We start from the raw sequence: 19,262 nt of genomic DNA, 5'->3' as shown, positions 1-19,262 counted from the left end.
AATTGAGGGTGCTACATTTGTATAGGTGCAGTGCAAGATTTTCTGGGTTACCAATTTCAACCTGGTAATTCAGAATATTTTGTACCATATCATGGACAAGCTTTGAGACACCATTGTATGGCAGTTTAAACTGCATTTGGAAGCAATGTGGTGAGTTAGTGCATATGATCAATTGAAGCTAATTTCTTTGACAGGGAATTTGGCTCCTTTGGCTCCTAAGTAATCTTCCTTTTCTTCCCCCATAGAGGAGCTGAACAATCATTAATTCCGTTTCTGTTGGGATATTATGATAATATTCCACATGAACTAAATACATTGAATTCTCATCTCTATTTTTATGCTGGCCTGCCTTAATGTGGTTGAATATGAGAATTTACTGAGGAAAACTTGGTAGTTGGAAAATGAAAATAGATGCCAACGAGAGAATACCCACAGAGGGAAGCAGAATATGTGGGGTACAATTTGAATTTTAACAAATAATGACTTGGGAGCAATGTTCTATCAATATGTTTAAAACTTTGAAAAACTATAGGTTATCCAATACCATTCATTTGTTTGGGTTTTCATCTACAGCACAGAATCATGCCAGTCAGCCTGGCTGGTATTTATGCTCCACATGAGGGAAAAACTATTCATGACAAATTCCAATATTTAATGGGTGTGGGGAGTCAAAAAGGAAGTTAAAAACCAATGGTAAGTGAGACCATGATTCCTCAAATATTTTTGCTTACTCAACTATTTTTGCTTGCTCCTACCATCAGTTTCTCTATTACAATGAGCCATTATATCTACAGTCATTGACATGGAGCCATACAACACAGAAGTAGGCCCTTTGGCCTACCGACTCTCCATACATTTTATTCTTCCCACATTCTTATCAAATCCCCTCCAGACTCCACCACTCACCTACACACTAGGGGTAATTTACAGTGGTCAATTAATCTACTAACCTGCACATTTTTGGGATGTGGGAGGAAATTGGAGCACCAGAGAAAACCTACACAGTCACAAGGGGAACATGCAAACTCCACACAGACAGCACCCAAGGTCAGGATTGAAGGTGGATCACTGGCTACTAGCTGTGCCATTGTGCAACCCTCAAACTTCTTTTGATAGTTTGCTCATTGTCTCACATTCCCACCCAAGTACACTAAATTTCTTGTGTTACGAGCCAGGTTGCTATTTGGTGGATCTCCCTTTAAGGCACCCGGACAATAGAGTAGTGTGTGTGTGTGGTGTCATCAAGACAGCAAGACTAATACAAGGTGCTGGCTGTTTTGTTCAGTGTGAGTCGAAGTGGGGAGGGAGAGGGAGAGGGAGAGACACTCTGTAACAATAGATGAAGAACAATAGCTGTGTCTGTCACTACAATCCATGTATGGATTTTTGGAGCAAACAAGTGGAGTCCACTTTGTCATTAACCTGTAGTAGGAAACAGGTGGTTCTGTGGGCAGCCACATCTCGAATGCCTTCGGGGTGGCAGACACTTCGGAACGGCAGACACTTCGGAACAAAGTAATGGAGATCATCGGAGATTGAGGTGTCGTATGGGTTTCATCATGGAACATGTGGATTTCGTAAATTCTCTCTACATTTTCTCTTCAGTCAATGGTGGTTTTGCAAAAACCTTTGTTCACGTTTCACCTTATGACTTGCTGAACTGAACTTTGAGAACTATTCCTAGACTTGAGGTTTGGGAATTTGCCACACACACACTTTGAGTTTATTAGTTTTGGGGATTATGTTTGATATCTAACGTTTTTACTTTTCTTATTATTACAAGTAGTTATTAATAAAATAGTTTTTAACACTTGTACATGACTCAGTGTGTTTCTATTGTTGTTGGAACATAACACTTGGTATAAATATTTGTATAGTTAGAGCAGATGGAAGATCAGTCAACAGTGCTTCCAGTCATTGGACTTCTATGTTTATGTTGTAAATCAAAGAGAGCACACTGGTCTCCACATAATTGATCATTCTACTTTCTTGTCAGGTAAAGGCTGGAGCCAGAAATACCGTCATATAAAATTTAATTTGCTTTGACTAATATCTCTTGTTGTCCTCTCCTGATTCTTTTGGCTTTCTCTCCTATTTTCTCTTTTGATTTGTTAAAATTCAAAATATCAAGGTATCAGAAACTTGTTATTACTTTTAATAATAATTCTTTGATAATCACTGTTGCCATGATTAATGGGTAAGATTTTACCACATTTATATTATGTTCCTCTCTTCAGTATTTTACTCCTTTTGTAAATTAGCTACTTCCTCATAAAATGCCAGAGAAAAGTAATACAAAGTCATCCAGCATTTATCCACTGATCGTGCAACAGTAATTTCCTGTGTCCAGGTTCATTTTCTCACTGTTATGTCTGTAGTTTGTACAGTGGTCTGTTTATGTGCTGCCATGATTGGTTTCTCTGACTCAATTACTATATAGGCACTTGGGATTAGGACTACAGCTCGTGTGAAGAAACATTAACATGGAGTGGCTGGGCTTAACAGACAGCTTCTATTGTCAATTCTTAGTTCATCAAACTTCCAGATCAAATGTTTGCTTCTACCTATTTTGCCTCTTTTTACTTAATTTTGCTACTCCACCAGAACTTTTACATCATAGCTTTATTTGTTTTCCTCTACATGTTGGTATTATAGAGGTAGATGTTCCTTCAGAAGCTCTATAAATCTGTAAGATTGCAGAAATAGTTCCTGTCCTTCCAAGCAGGACCACAAAGATTGCAGAATAAAGAATGATGTGTTTTATCTCCATGGCTCAAAGTAGTCATGATTTCTGTTTATTGGTTTTCTTTTGGACAATAACTTTACCAAAAGCCCAGTGTAAATAGTCAGCCTCCTGTATCTATAAATATCATCCTGCTCCTGTATCTGACCTAATGTTATTTCAGAGACTATTTTTCTCTGTTTAAAGGCTGAAAGGTTAAATAATGCCCTGAAAGATCCACTAACCTAAACACTAAGGTGTCATTATTAGCTTGTGGTTTTGTCAATATACTGTCATTCTTTGTATAATGGGTCCTCTCTGTTTACCCTACTGGGAAATGAAACACTTTGATTTTGTTTGCAATTTGATCTAATGACCTTGTATTTGCTTAAAGTTCACTTGGCAGTTCTCAACACCAATAATAGTCATGTTAGGTCTGCATGACCTGCTGCTGTGTCGGCATTACCTCAAAGAAAGCACTCACACCTCTGAAATGTCTTGGGTAAGACATTAAACTGAAGCTTCACTTGATCTCCTGGGGGATGTAAAAGCGTCCATGACAATATTTGAGCACGACCTTAGGACTTTGTGAGCATGCTGACCAACATTCATCGCTCAAATAAAAGCCATTAAGCCAGAATATCTGGTCATTTATCCCATTAGAAGGCTTTGCTGCATGTGAAACAGCTAGTGTGTTGCCTATGCTACAAAGGTGATCATATATCCAACAGTTGGAGATATGGCTTTAGAGTTTTTTTGGAGCATCCTGAGGAAATGAAAGCTTTATATGAAGTACAGGTAATTTATTTTCAAACCATCTATGTTCCCGTCATTGTCCAAAGCTCCCAAGTCCCTTTCAGTTTCAAAATCCTCGTCAGGGCAACATATCCAAACTGGGATCAAAAGGCAATAAGTTCAATTAAACATGGTGAGTGTAGAGTGTGAATGCCATCATCATTTACATATCACTCCTCCTTAATCTTTAACCATTTAATAAAAGCCTCAATAGAATTTACCTATTTAATTATATTTTGTGCCATGATTTACAATATATTTCTGCCATTTTTTGTCAGATACTTTTCTTGGTTTTACCATTAATCATTACTTCCCTATAGACTGGAAAGTACCTCTAACAGTCCGGCACTTGGATAGGAATCAGGTGACACTAAACTTTGTAACTGAATGGACCATGCCACCTTTTGCTAAACCTTCTGTCTCAACAACTATCGCCTGGTAGCATTCAGATCTATCATGATGAAGTGCTTTGAGAGGTTGGTTATGGCTAGAATCAACTCCTGCCTGAGCAAGGATCTGGACCGATTGCAATTCACTTACCACCACAAAAGGTCCACAATGGACACAATCTCACTAGCTCTCCACTCTGCTTTGAAGCACCTAGGCAATGGCAAAATGTCAGGAGATCATAGTCAGTGCAGATCAGAAATAATATCTCCTCCTCATTACAGCAAAATACTGAATGCCAAATATATGAATTAAAACTGCTCAACAAAGGTAAAATAAAGGTTTATGTGAGAGTACAGTTCTGCTGATATTAGCAACTCTTGTACTGTACCCAGATGGCAATCTTTAATATACAAACCTCGTATGTAAGCAGCAAGCTGACAATTCAATAGGAAAGGCAAACCTTCATCTTATAAAATGTCATTGATCAGGAACATTCTCTGTTTTACTCTCTCCATAAAATCTCCTTGATGTGGTGAATTTTCCACAAATTTTTGGCTTTGATTCAGACATAAGTGATTGGGGTAGAGGGGGAGAGGAGAATTTAAATTAGCTGCAGACCCAGAATGAAAAGCAAGGAAGAAAAATGCCATTTAATTATCACAGTATAGGAGGAAGAGAATGCATTAGTCTCAATTGTTCTCCAGCACTTTGTAACAAGAGAATCATGGGGTTCCCAGCACAGTCAAATTGCATAATGAGAGCACACAATGGGAATTCTGAATTCACCACACAAAATACTCAGTTGTTTTAATAGAGGAGAAATCATGCAGACTGCTGACATCTCTCCCTAAGTTTGTGATATATGTTTTTTTTGTTTGTAATTCTACCACATGGGTGTTAATTCATAAAACCTACCACAATAAATTCAAGTAAGGTCACAATTTGTTGTAATTTCACTTTGCAATTCAATAAGTATTTTCTAACATACTGCACCACAGTCAAATGTTTTGCTTGAGTTATAAGATGAAATAAAGGTTCATGTTGTATTGGAATTACATGGGTACCTTCAGCCCTCTTGTACTCACCCAAGTGAGCAATGAGTGAACTTGATATTGAACTCAAGACAGCAGCAATAGACTATTGATGGCAGACAGAGCAAAACATTCTTGTCATTTGATGCTGTACTGAGTTGCTCCAGTTCTCTAAAGGTAGTATTGAGTCAAATTCACAGTTCTATTGTTTAACTGGTATTCCATATTTCCTATCAGCATGAAATAAAATTGGTGAGGGTGCAGGAGATCATAACAAAATCAGAAGAATTGAGAATTACACATTCAGCTGCCAGGTGTCTGCAGAGGAAACAGGCTTGTTTATATTTAAGGTGAAGGCAGGAAGCCACTTCTCTTCAGAATCCAACCTTTCTGGGTTACTCCCATCTGGGACCTCCTGGCTGCTGATTTCATCGACAGCCAGAGAAGGCCCTACTATGGAATCCTGACACCCAGCATCAGGTCTAAAATGTTGGTGAGAGACTGAGTCAAGGTAAGTTAGAAGTGCGTCCATACACCATCTGCCTTGCAAGTCAGAAGTGGTTGTGGTTGGAGAGGTAAGTGTAATGTGAGATGGTAAATTCAATGATCATACCAGATCATTAACATCTTGGAGGATCACCAATGACCAGAAACTCAACTGGACCAACCACAGAAATACTATGGCAACAACAGCAAGTCAGAGGCTGTGTATCTTGTGGCAAGTGATTCCTCCTGACAGCCAAAGCCTTTCCACAGCTGACTTTGTGCAAGCCAGGAAAGTGATGGAATGCCCTCCACTTGCCTGGATGAATACAGCTGTGAAAACACTCAAGAAACTCTAACTATTCAGACAAAACAGCCCAGTGAACTGGTAGCCCCTCCACCACCCTAAGCATATAATCTTCACCACCATCATCCCATGGCTGGACTGTGTGCCAGCTACAAAGTGCATTGCACGTAATTGCCTAAGCTACTCTGACAGAACTCCTAAACCTGAAACGTCTACCATCAAGAAAGACAAGGACATTGGGTGCAGAGGAACACCACCACCTGCAGTTCTGTTGCACGTTATCCTGACTTGGAAATGTACCACCATTACTTCATCACAGTTGTGTCTAAATCGTGGAACTTCATACACAATAGTACTGTGACGGTACCTTCATGAGAAGGACTGTGTGCAATTTTGGGCCCCTTATCTTAGAAAGAATGTACTGATGTTGGAGAGGGTTCAGAGAAGATTTACGAAGATGATTCCTGGAATGAAAGGGCTGACATACGAGGAGCTTTTGTCGGTTCTTGGACTGTATTCATTGGAGTACAGAAGAATGAGAGGGGACCTCAGAAACATTTTGAATGTTGAAAGGACTGGACAGAGTAGATGTGGCTAAGTTGTTTCCCATGGTGGGTGAGTCCAGGACAAGAGGGCACAGTCTTAGAATTAGAGTGTACCCATTTAGAACAGAGATGCCGAGAAATTTCGTTAGCCAGAGGGTTGTGGATTTATGGAATTTGTTGCTACGTACAGCTGTGGAGGCCCGCTCATTGAGGGTGTTTAAAGAAGAGATTGATGGGTATCTAATTAGTCAGGGTGTCAAGGGATATGGGGAAAAGGTTGGGAATTGGGGCTAGATGGGAGAATAGTTTAGCTCATGGTGAAGTGGCAGAGCAGACTCGATGGGCCGAATGGCCTACTTCTGCTCCTTTGTCTTGTGATATTGTGACTGCAGCAGTTCAAGGAGCCAGTTTTCAAAGGTAATTAGGCGTGGCCACGAAAACCTGGCCTGAGACACATTCCATAAAAATAAATTTAAAGAAGTGTATGACCAACGTGTCATTCTCAATGATCTTTGCACCATATTGCCTTGGACTCTGTAGCAGCCACTTCAATCATGCTAAGTACACTCTCCTTCAAGCCAACGAACCTGTATATGCAAAAGTACCCTTTGCTACCAGTGGCTGTGTGATGCCTGAATGAGTGTTAAGAGTATAGGCGAGGAGGTTGTGTTGTGACTGAGTGATTTGCTTCTTTGGTTGAAATGAAAAGTTTGAGATGTCAGTGTGTGTAATGGAGTAATTGTTAAGTGTATATGGTTATTAGAGGATGTGGTGATTGATAGAGAATGTGAATGACTCAGCTATTGGAAGATTGGATTTCCTCTCTCCTTCTTGATTGTTTGTTTGAGGTTGTTAAACTTTCTCTGATATTGTGTTTAGGTCCTAGATGCTCAGCTCCTGACACTGACTTCCTCAGCCACCACATTGATTTGTGCAGCTTGGGTCTTTGAATATGCAAAATCTGTCTGCTCCTCCTTACTCCTTCATCCAACACTTCAACAGCAGCATCCGAACAGTGAGGTAACTGCTTCTGTGCCTGTCTGTAACATGTTAGATTTCCAAATGACAATTCCCACCAGTGTTTGCAGGCAAAGAACACCTCCCCTTTGAGGGCTGCACACATAGGTTCAATCAGAACCAGTAAGGTTCTAGCAATTCCCAAAAACACATCCCATAGATTTGCACTGAGTGTGAGTGGTGCTGGCTGAATGCTGCAATGATGTGAATGAGATGAGCTCATGAAGTTTGAGTGTGACCTGCACCAGGTCAATCTGGGACTGATCCTCATGCATTATAAACCGGCACATTCTTCCACGACATTTTCTTCCCAGTTAATGGATACATGAAACATCTATCTATTAAATTATATCAGACCAGTATGCTTTATAAAGAATACTCTAACAGTAAAACAGTTTGTTGTAAGTACAGTGTTACAACTATTTCTAAGTAATCATAGCATGGCTTCTGATTCTGAAGACACAAAAAGCTACTTTAACACAAGGATAGTAAAGGGCAATACTTGCTAAAGTAATGGCAGTCTATAGCTAAGCTTCAACTAATTCAGTCCCACATTCTCTCTTTTCATCTCTTAATTCTTCCTATCTTAATTGCAAACGTTGTGATTCCCCTGCATGGCTTATGCATTTCACATTACTGTCAAACTACGTCTTTCTGCAGCCCCCTTGTAACACAAGCAGCCCTTGGCTGCTGTTGATATTTTAACATTTCAAATATAATTTACTACTCTTCTTCAATAGTTGTGATATTAAAATTAAAATCAGAATTTTGTTATGCATTTTAGTTATTGATCTAGCATAGAAATAGGTGCATTCTGGAAAGGTGCATTTTAAAAATGGTAAAACTTAACAAGACATTCCCTCAATCAGAAGCACCAGATTCTACCAAATATCCTGTATTTTATTTCCTGTATCTCCCGGGATTAGTTAGATTTAAATGTTTCTCTCTACCAAATGTAAGACAATACTGCATCAACAAATTGTAAAATGGTGCATGTAAAGTGTTTTTTGATCTCTATTACTGATATCCTTTTACTTGTATAGAATGTATTCCTACCTCTATTTGTAATTTCCTATATTACATCACACAAGACGCTAAAAACCCTTATTGAACATGCTTGCAAGGAGAACTCTCAGAAGCCAAATCCTGCTGTTGCTGCATATGTTTTCAGTCTTGATCAATGCCGGAAATGCCAATCATATTTGTCCTAAAAGAATGGCTGGGGGCTTGATAGAAGCCAGAATCTTGTCTAGCTTGAGGCATTTTTTGTTTGTGTGTTTTCTTCTGTCTATGATACTATCAATCTAATATATGTCATCTGCAGTAATGCCTGGCTATTTCACTGATCACTGCCCTGCAATTTTATTTAGTTGTGAACATGTCTGTAGTTGAACTCCAAATGTATAAAAACAGATGGCATGATACAGTGACACTCCTTTAGTGACTTCAAAGCTATGCATTTAATATTTGAACATACAATCAAGTCCCAACAGATTTAAGGCACATTGTCCAAATCTCAGTCATGTTTTTACCAGAGTATTCCCAGATAGAAGATAGTTCTGTTGGGACTGTTAATGCCTTCATCACATTTTTCCTTAAACCAACAGTAAATACCTACCACCAATATGTCAAAAAAAGACCGTTTCCAGCCAGTTACAGAAAATGAATACAACACTAATTTTTGAATCATTTCCATAATTATTGAAGCCATATGTCAGTTCTGCAATGATCTCATCAGAAATGTTGAGAATCATTTATATTAGTGTCATGTTCTCTCAATAAATTCTGCACTACTTGGGAATGTACCTGCTGTAATTTAGATGCATAAAATTATACAGCATAGAAATAGGCCCTTCAGCCCAACTTGTCCATGCCGACCAACGTGCCTAACTACACTAATCCCAGTTGCCTGTGTTTGGCCCACGTCCCTCTAAACCTTTCCTATCTAGATACCTGTCTAAATGTCTCTAATAGTTGTAATTGTACCTGTCTCTACCACTTCTTCCTATACCCACCGATCTGTCTGGAAAACTTGCCGCTCAGATCCCGTGTAAATCTTTCCCCTCTCACCTTTAACCCATCTCCTCTAGTCTTAGTCTCCCTTACTCTGGGAAAAAGACTGTGACCATCTCTAAAAAGTCAGCCCTCAGCCTCCTACGCTCCAGTAAAAACAATCCCAGCCTTTCCAATCTCTTCTTACAACTCAAGTCCTCCAGTCCAGTCAACATTCTTGTGAATTTTTTCTGCACTCTCTCTAGCTTAATTGCATCCTTCCTATAGCACGTTGACCAGAACTGCACACAATACTCCAAGTGCGACCTAACCAATGATTCTTACAACTATAAAATGATATGGCGTCCCCTGTACTGAAAGCTTCAGCCAATGAAGACAAGCATATATGCTTTTTTCACCACTCTGTCGACCTTTGTCACTACTTTCAGGGAACTATGTACATGTACCTCATGGTCTTGCTATTCAATAACATTCCCCAGGGCCCTGCCATTCACTGTGTATGTCCTGGATGGTTTAACTTCTCAAAATGCACTTCTCCGAGTTAAATTCCATCAGCGATTCCCTTTCCCACTTCTCTAGTTGATCCTGTTGTAACTTTAGATGACCTTCTTCACTGTTCACTATACCACCAACTTTAATGTCACCTGCAAACTTACTGAACGTGCCACCTGCATGCTTATGCAAATTAATCTAACAAACAATAAAGGACCCAGTGCCGATCCCTGTGTCACACCACTGGTTACAAGTCTCCAATCTGAAAAGCAATCTTCCACTACCACCCTCTGTCTCCTACCACCAAACCAATTTTGCATCCAATTTTCTGATGCCCATGTATTCTAAACTACTGTGTGAGACCTTACCAAAGGCCTTGTTAAAGTTCATGTAGAAAATGCCCGCCACCTTCCCCTCATCAGTCCTCATAGTCACCTCCTCAAAACCTCAATCAAATTAGTATACCCTGAGTTCCCACTATCAAAGCCATGCTGACTATCCCTTATTAGTCTTTGCCTTTCCAAATGCAAATAAATCCTGTCCCTTAAAATGCCTTCCAGTAACTTTCCTACCACTGATGTAAGGTTCACCAGCCTGTAGTTCTCTGGCTTGTCCTTGCAGTCCTTTTTAAATAAATGGACAACATTATCCATCCTTCAGTCTTCTGGTACCTCACCCATGACTAACAAAATATAAAAACCTTTGCCAGGGTCCCAACAGTCTCCTCCCTTTCTTCCCACAATGTCCAAAGATCAGGCCCTGGGGATTTATCCACCTTTATGAACTTCAATACCACCAACATCTCCTCCTTCATAATGTCAAAATGCTTCAGTACTTCACTCTTTTCTTCCCTGAACTCATTACCTTCCATGTTCTTTATTATGGTAAATATTCACTTAAGGCCTCACCCATCTCCCATGGCTCCACACATAGATTACCACATCAAGTCTTCAGGGGACCTAAGTAGTCAGTCATTCACCACAGCAGCTAATTCATAGAGCTCCTTCCTACAATATAGGTTCAACCTTCAGTGCAATGTCTCCAGTACATCAGCCATTAATTGCTTTCTGCGCTTTTACCCGGTACTGCTGATTTATGATTGCATCAGGCTGAATACCAGTCTTCGTGATGTGCAAAATTCAATGTGTGAGTGACACAATTTATGTTAATAGCTCCAAAAGTCAGGAAAAGTTATGAATACTTCAGAAAGTAAAATCAATGGGCTTCACTCCCACTTTGAAGTGCCATTCACTGTCAACTCAACCATAAGTCAACATTCATGGCTCAATGGCAGTAAGGGGATCCAATGCTTTGCTGTCCCATTAGGACTGCAAAGACGTTATATTTAAATGATTGGATTACCTTTCACAAAAAAATAATATAAAGCAATGGGCCAGCTTTTACAATCAGCTGCAAATGAGCAGTGCCAGCTTTTTATTATGTTTACACTTTCTCACAGTCTCCTTGTGGGGTTTTGTACTACAAATTCCAGTAATAATAATAAAAATAAGTTCAGCACATTAGTCACCCTCGACAGGGCTTTGGGACCCATGTAAACAGGACTAACAACAGTGTAACTATTGTTTTAATTTAATAATTTGAAGAATCCTTAATATAGCCTACAAGGAGCTGAATTGGGTTGCAAACTGACCACCTTTAAGTGAAAAGTAGCCACAAAATTGTCAAAGACTTGGTGAAAAAGACACACGTTTCTGACTGAAAATGAATGGAATACCATTTTGACAAAGACCTCTGCGTATGCACACGTAGCTAATGATCACTACGAGGTAGGCAGATCAATCAGCATGCAATGATCTTCATTAATGCCTCTGCTCACATTTTCCAACTGCACAGTCCTGCCTGTCTCATCCTCGCTCAGCTGAATGTAATATTGAATACAACCACTAGGCCTACGTAAAGGGCTTCTGAACCCCTTATAACTCAGTGTTGGGTTGTTTCTTTTGATTAATGATGCCAATTGTGCACCTTTGTGGAGACTTTCTCTAACTGGCTGAAGTTTAGTCAGTGGTCTGGTCACCGCTGAAATACAGTATGAAGCTCAAGCTTAAACCATTTGTTTGTCCAAAAAGTAGGATTTCCTCTGGGAAATAGCCAAACGTGGATGGAGAAAGAGGCCATGGAGATAGCCAGCTGAAAGAGGGTGCATCAGGATCTCCCTAATTCACTCTTTCAGATCCTGGTCAAAGTTGATAAATTATCAACAAAGGTACTTTATTCATGAAACTCCTTATGGAGACTATCAGTATCTTTAATGTTGCTTTGGTCCAGCTGCCTCCTTTTTTCTGTCCCAAACCCTATTGCAACACAAGCCAGCAGCCAATCACGTGAAACTCCCCTAAAAAGGATGACTGCAATAAAGGAACAAGTATTATCCACAGATCAAAACCACATATGATGAGTAGGTTACAGAGGGAACAAAAGATGTGGAAGAAGGGATGTCCGCACAAGAGCATATTCACCCAGGGTATCCAGGGCTCCGTTTCTCCAGCTCCACGACCAGTGCCTGAGGCAACGCCTGAAGAAAGATGTAAATGCTCGAGAGCAAGCAGTGAAAGCTTATCATGGGTAGATGGGAACGTGGAGTTGAGGTAAAATCAGATGGCCATGATTTTATTAAATGGTGGATCAGACTTGAGGGCCCTAGTGGCCTACATCTGCTCCTATGAAGATAATTGTATATATTTCACTCTAACAGACCCAACCAGTTCCCTTCCACTGCCACCCTCCTCCGTCTGGCAGAACTGGTGTTCACCCTCAACAACATCTTTCAGCTCCTCCCACTTTCTCTAAACCAAAGGTGTAGCCATGGGCACTTGCATAGGCCCCAGCTATGCCTGCCTTTTCGTCAGCTACGTGGAACAATCCATGTTCCAAACCTGCACCGGTAACGCTCCCCAACTCTTTCTCCACTACATTGACGACTGCAATGGGGGTGCTTCCTGCACCCGTGCCGAGCTCGTCAATTTCATCAACCGCCACCAACTTCAACCTCGCCCTCAAATTCACTCGGGCCATCTCCGATACCTCTATCCCCTTTCTTGACAGGGTTGGGGTTCCCCTCGTCCTCGCCTACCACCCCACGAGCCTCAGCATCCAAGATATCATTCTCCACAACTTCCGCCACCTCCAACGGGATCTCACCACCAGGCACGTCTTACCCTCCCCTCTCCACTTTCCGCAGGGATGGCTCTCTCTGTGACTCCCTTGTCCACTCATCCCTCCCCACCGATCCCCCTCCAGGCACTCATTCCTGGAACCGCACCAAGTGCTACACCTGTCCCTACACCTCCTCCCTCACCATCATTCAGGACCCTAGACAGTCCTTCCGGGTGAGGCAGTTCTTCACGTGAATCCATCGGTGTCATTTATTGCATCCAGTGCTCCCAGTGTGGCCTCCTCTACATCAGTGAAACCCAACACAGATTGGGAGATCGCTTCATTGTGCACCTTCACTCTGTCCACTGGAACAGCCAGGATCTCCCAGTGGCCACTTATTTTAATTCCACTTCCCATTCCCACACTGACATGTCTGTCCATGGCCTCCTCTACTGCCAAGTTGAGGCTAAACAGAGATTAGAGGAATAACACCTCATATTCCATCTTGGCAGTCTCCAACCTGATAACATCAACATAGATTTCTCTAACTTCCAACAATCACTTCCCTCTGTACCCCGCTTTTGTTTTCCCTTATCCCTTTGGCCCCTTTACCCCTTCTCTTTCCCTTCGCCCACCCTCATGACCTGCCCATCATCTACACCTCCTTCCCTTTATTCCATGGTCCACTGTCCTCTCCTAGCAGATTCCATCTTGTTCAGCCCTTTGCCTCTTCGACCTATCACCTCCCAGCATCTCTCATCATTCCCACTACTCCCCCACCCACCCACCTACTTTCCCCCTCTCACCATGATTCACCTATCACCTGCCAGCTCATGCTCCTCCCCCTACCCCCATCCTTTTATTCTGGATTCTGCCCTCTTTCTTTCCAGTCCTGATGAAGGGTCTCAGCCCAAAACATCGACTGTTTATTTCCCTCCATAGATGCTGCCTGATTCACTGGATTCCTCCAGCATTTTGTGTGTGTTTCTCTGGATTTGCAGGATGACTTGTGTCTCCACTGAAATCTACCTACTACTTCAGCCTCAGAACAGGGCAAGAACAGTATGGCCTGTGCCTGTCATGGTTACAGTGACTATTTGATTTGTCAGGTTTACTGGAGACATAAACAACATCCCTCAGTTTATACTACACTGCTGCACAAGGAAACTTCCCATAACTCGATGTGCAAAGTGGGACAGTTTAATCTTACTTACACTTTCTGTTGTCAAGCAGCTATAGTGACAAAAACCACAGATCGCAGGCAATGCTCAACAGGTCAGGCAGCATCCCTGGAGCGAGAAGCAGAGTTAAGGTTTGGTGACTTTCCCTCTGCTCAGTCTGCAGTTCATATGTGGTCAGAAGTTGGGCATTATTCAGGAGAATTCCCATGGTCCTGATAATGGTCACAGCCCCTTCATTCTGTGGTGGTCCCTACACCACCTGTATTTGCTCATCAGGGCAAGTGTATCATGGAGGGGCATGGCTGTCACGTGACAGCACTGCCCCCCTACCTGGTCGGAAGACACACCACTGCCAATCAAGGTTTGGCCCCACCCCACCCATCAGCGCACACCTGACCATTGGCCTTTGTAATCGATTAGTCCTTGCTGGCACCGGGCCATTAGCCTTTGTAAACTACCTGGGCTGGACTGCCCCCCCCCAAACACTATAAAAAGTGCCACATGTGCTCAGCTCCCTCTCTGTCTGCTTTGAGGAATTCACCCTGCTTCGCTCCAGGCCGAACATCATGAAACGGTGCTGGAGAAATCATTGGTGAGGTGTGCACTGTTTAAGGGTTGGGAGTATTTTAGTTAGTGTCCCTGGTAGCACAGAGTTGTACCTGCACTGAGTCAAGGGGTGGTGGGTATCGGTGTGTGTGTGTGTGTGTGTGCGTGCGTGCGTGCGTGTGGGCTACCCGTTGTGATTTTCCCACGCTCGCTATAAACTGTGCCCATTTGTGAGTGTGTTATCCCTGTTACCATTTTCCTATGTTTGTCTTTTGTAAATAAATCATTCCTCTCCAGACTGTTCAGAGTCCTTGCCTTCTGAGACCCTGAATCTGTTTCACAACATGCAAGTCCCCAGGACCTTCTGACAAGTGCCAGTCATGACATGGCTTACACCTCTGATATACACACACATTAGCCTATGTTAGGGCTATGCTGCCACAACAAGCATCGCAAAGACCACAGACAGTGCTCCCATTGCATACCCTGCTCCAGGGTAATTAACTGACCAGTTATCAAGGCTTGTGGTACTGTATTGCATACCGGCCTTCATGATAGAAAAGACCTTGCCAGCATCTAGCAGGTTAGAAACCGAACATGAGTAACAGAAGATAAAGTTGAAAGAGGGGAGGAGCTGCAACAAAAACAAAAAGAGGAAATGAAGCTACAATATAGAATGACCCTTCCTGCCTAGGTTTCCATATTCACACAAAACTCTGGTGATACATTTAACCTCCACCTCACCTCCCCATTCACAATCAGAACAGCGTTTCTACTTTTTCTCCATTGCTTACTGTCAATGTTCTTCTGATGACACAAAACTGAACTGCAGATTCCAGTCCTGTTTTATAAATGTCATCTTTGCATCATGCAGACAAAAGTAAACCAGACATCCTTCTGCCTTTGCTTATCCTTGTGCTTAAATGGATGGTGGAAGGCTGCTTATCTTTGAAAGCAGAGGCTGCAGATAACCTTGGAGCAGGACCTCCAGCAGTCCTGGGTCCAAATAGCTTAACTGCCTACTGAACAACTTGGATTGGGCTGCATCCCTTTGGGCTGGCAGACTAGCAGACAACAAGATCACTGACAGAAGCAAAAATGCCACAGAGAGTAGAACAGATTTATATAGTGTCAAGCTGCTGCCACTTGCCAAGGTCAGCAATCGTTGAACTGCCTTCATTCCCTAGCAATGGGCTCCTTTGAACAGAGATATGCAGAACTGTGATGGCAGCAGACTTAGCCGCACTCAAACTTTTGTGGAATGTAAGTGCTACACTGGTAGTTACAATGCAAGATGTGAGAAAGGACAACAGATGCAGGATTATAGTGGGTTCTATAGGTGTGCTGATGGAAGTGATCACCTGTGCAATGTTGGAAAGGGTGGGCCCTAACCTCTTCAGTGTCCAATGCTGACTTGATGCTGGATCCTTCCAAGGTCCTTGATATTATTTGTGGTCTTTTGGACAGATTTTTCACAAGATCACAAGACAAAGTCATTGCACCAGGCATTGTTCCGTCCATCTGGTAGCCTTTCCCTGCATTCTGGCAAAGAGAAGTTGTCAGCAACCTCCAGTGTATTGACACCCACCTTTCATTTTCCTTAGTTCCTAGCTCCGAAATATGCCCTGATTCCTAACCATGTGATGACCTGTCCCCTATTGGAACATAAAAAGTATATGCAATGTAAGTGTCTGAAGTGGTGTGAGAGACAGTAAGGTCATGTGGCAAGAGGCCCCTCATTTTCATTCTCCTTTTCCTCCACCTCCAGTCACTGGGACAGTGCCAGTTCTTGGGTATCTGAAATGAAATGGGGAAAGAGTTAGGTTGTGAAGAGGAGAAATTAAGTGTGTACTTACATTTTTTTGAAGCTTTTGAGTCAGAGGGATTGAGGAATAAGAGGTAGTAATGGAAGGAGGAGCACCAGATGTGCAGATGCACTTAGCATCATTCTCAGAGTTGCCTTGTCCACCAGTGGCCAGAGCATCCCTTCCACGGGGGTGAAAAGCAGGTACCTTATCCTTTCCTACTACCTCCTGCTTTTGCCACATTTGTCTAAACAAAGAGGTAATTGTGAATGGTAAACAAGTCTGTGTGTTCTGTGGTTAATAGCTGTGTGAGCGCTCATGCTGTGAGATACAAGTGCAAGGCTTGTGACAGTGCTGAGTTTGAGATGGTGATACAATGTACCTGAATTGAAAGGCTGAATGCAAATACTGGATGTGGTTCTTGAAGGGGTTGTCATAAATCAGCTGTGTATGGGGCTTGTGGTTCAATTGGTAGAACACCCTATTTGAAGATAAACTCAAATCTATTTGACATATTAAAGAGTTAAACTTCTTCTTGCACTCATTAGAGCAACACACCTGGTATTGACCTATGTCACTACTTCTCTCTCCTAAGCATTTGCCTGAGGGAAATTGACTGCAGCAGCAAACACCACCCTCATCAACTACCCTATGCCTCCCCCATCACCAACCATCCCCAACCCCACCCAAACAGCCACACCATCGCACACCTGTCATTTTTTGTTCAATTCTTATATTATGCCCCTCTAACATATTATCAGAAAATCTTGGTCTCTCATATATCTAGTGGTTCTCAAAACCTAGAGTCACTTTCAGGAAAAACTCCCATTACTACTTGTAGCCACAAGTTGGCTGGTTGAGTGGCGTTGCAACAACAACCTTGCACTCAATGTCAGCAAGACCAAGGAACTGATTGTGGACTTCAGGAAGGGGAAGTCAGGAGAACACGCCAGTTTTCATTGAGGGGTCAGCAGTGGAAAGGGCGAGCAGCTTCAAGTTTCTGGACATCAACATCTTGGAGGATCTATCTTGGGCCCAATGCTGAAAGAATCATGAAGAAGGCATGCCAGTGGCTCTACTTTGTTAGGAGTTTGAGGAGATTTGGTGTGTCACCAAAGAATCTTGCAAATTTCTACAGATGTACCATAGAGCATTCTGACTGTTGCATCACCGCTTGGTATGGAGGATCCAATGTGCAGGATTGAAAGAGGTTGTAGAGGGTTGTAGACTCAGCCATTTCCATCAAGGGCACAACCATCCCCCTTATCAAAGACATCTTCAAGAGGCAGTGCCTCAAGAAGGCAGCATCCACCATTAAGGACCCTTACTGCCTGGGACATGTCCTCTTCATGTTACTACCATTGGGGAGGAGGTACAGGAGCCTGAAGACCCACACTCAATGTTTCAGGAACAGCTTCTTCCCCTCTGCCATCAGATTTCTGAACAGTCCATGAACCACTGAACATTACCTTGTTATTCCTTTTTTGTACTATTTATTTATTTTTGTAACATAGTAATTTTTATGTCTGTCTTGCAGTCCTGCTGCTGCAAAACAGCAAATTTCACGACATGTCAGTGATAATAAACGTGATTCTGATTCAATGTACCTCCTTTGTAAAATGTGCAGATGCTTGTTCAGTAGGCATAACTGATGTGTGCAGCCAATGAACAGTGTGGTTAGTGCTGGCAGCACAAACAAGCATTAATAAGCAGGCAGCATGAACTTAAAGTACCCTGATACCCAGACTCTTTCAGTATGCAGCCAGTTCTATTCTCACTATTTCCATACCTTTTTGCTTTCTGAGCACATTAATGAGTGGGACCAAACATGACCATCACAAAGGTAATTGAATGGAAGAGAAGATTATTTACAAAATATAGTCCTGTGCCACAAACATGTTGAAATGAAATTCATATACTATTCAAAAAAGGATTTAAAGGAAACGGACTATCAAATAAGGGAGTGAGATGTGAAAAATGTGGCGAACTATTTCTACGTAATGGTAGGATTATCATTGAAACACAGATGTTTTACTACTGTGATCAATGAATGTCTATAAATTCTGAACTCCTCAGATGTAATTATGGCCTGTTTGCTAGTGCTGGGGATTAACCGGCTTGTTAACTGCTTGAGTTGTGTGAAAATAAGTGTTAATGTAGGATTGTGCTGATCAGCCAATTTCTACAAGGTGATATTATCAAATTTACAAGGCACAAATTCAACAGAAGGAAAGCCAGGTGCACCTGTCAGTTTGAAAGACAGATGATAAGCACAATCAGAAACCTAAAATAATTATTTCTAAAGAAAGAAATAAGGCTGGTTTACTCAGACAAGTAACTGCTCATAGAGAATGGCAGGTATTTTGATTTGTGCTTTGAAATGTATATTACAAAATTTAGCTACCGTATATTTGTATACATCACTACTGATTTGCTGATCACCGGAACATTGACAAGTGCACTGTGAAGTTCATTTTTCTGCAAAAAATGTGCTCTTCTGACCTGTCTAAATGTATTTTATTTAGCTATAATCCCTACCTGAGGATCTAGAAACCTCTCAAATAGGCTCTTGAGGAACAGATTCTAAATGTAAAAGCTTTTAACAAAACCTGCTTCTTCACCAAGTTTTTTGTTATCTGTCTTCTTGTCTCCTTATGTGACTCAATATCTGCTGAGATGAAGTGCTTTGAGACATTGTGCTACATTGGACACTGTATAAATGGACATTACTGTTGTTGGTGGCAATGCTCTCAGACCAGAGTACTGTACAACTTCATTTGGTTATCTCCAGTTTCTGCTGCTGATTTGGCAGAAGGCT

This window comes from Pristis pectinata, chromosome 19, assembly GCF_009764475.1.
Source record: "Pristis pectinata isolate sPriPec2 chromosome 19, sPriPec2.1.pri, whole genome shotgun sequence".
In the NCBI taxonomy this organism is placed as follows: domain Eukaryota; kingdom Metazoa; phylum Chordata; class Chondrichthyes; order Rhinopristiformes; family Pristidae; genus Pristis; species Pristis pectinata.
This window is presented reverse-complemented; position numbering follows the sequence as displayed.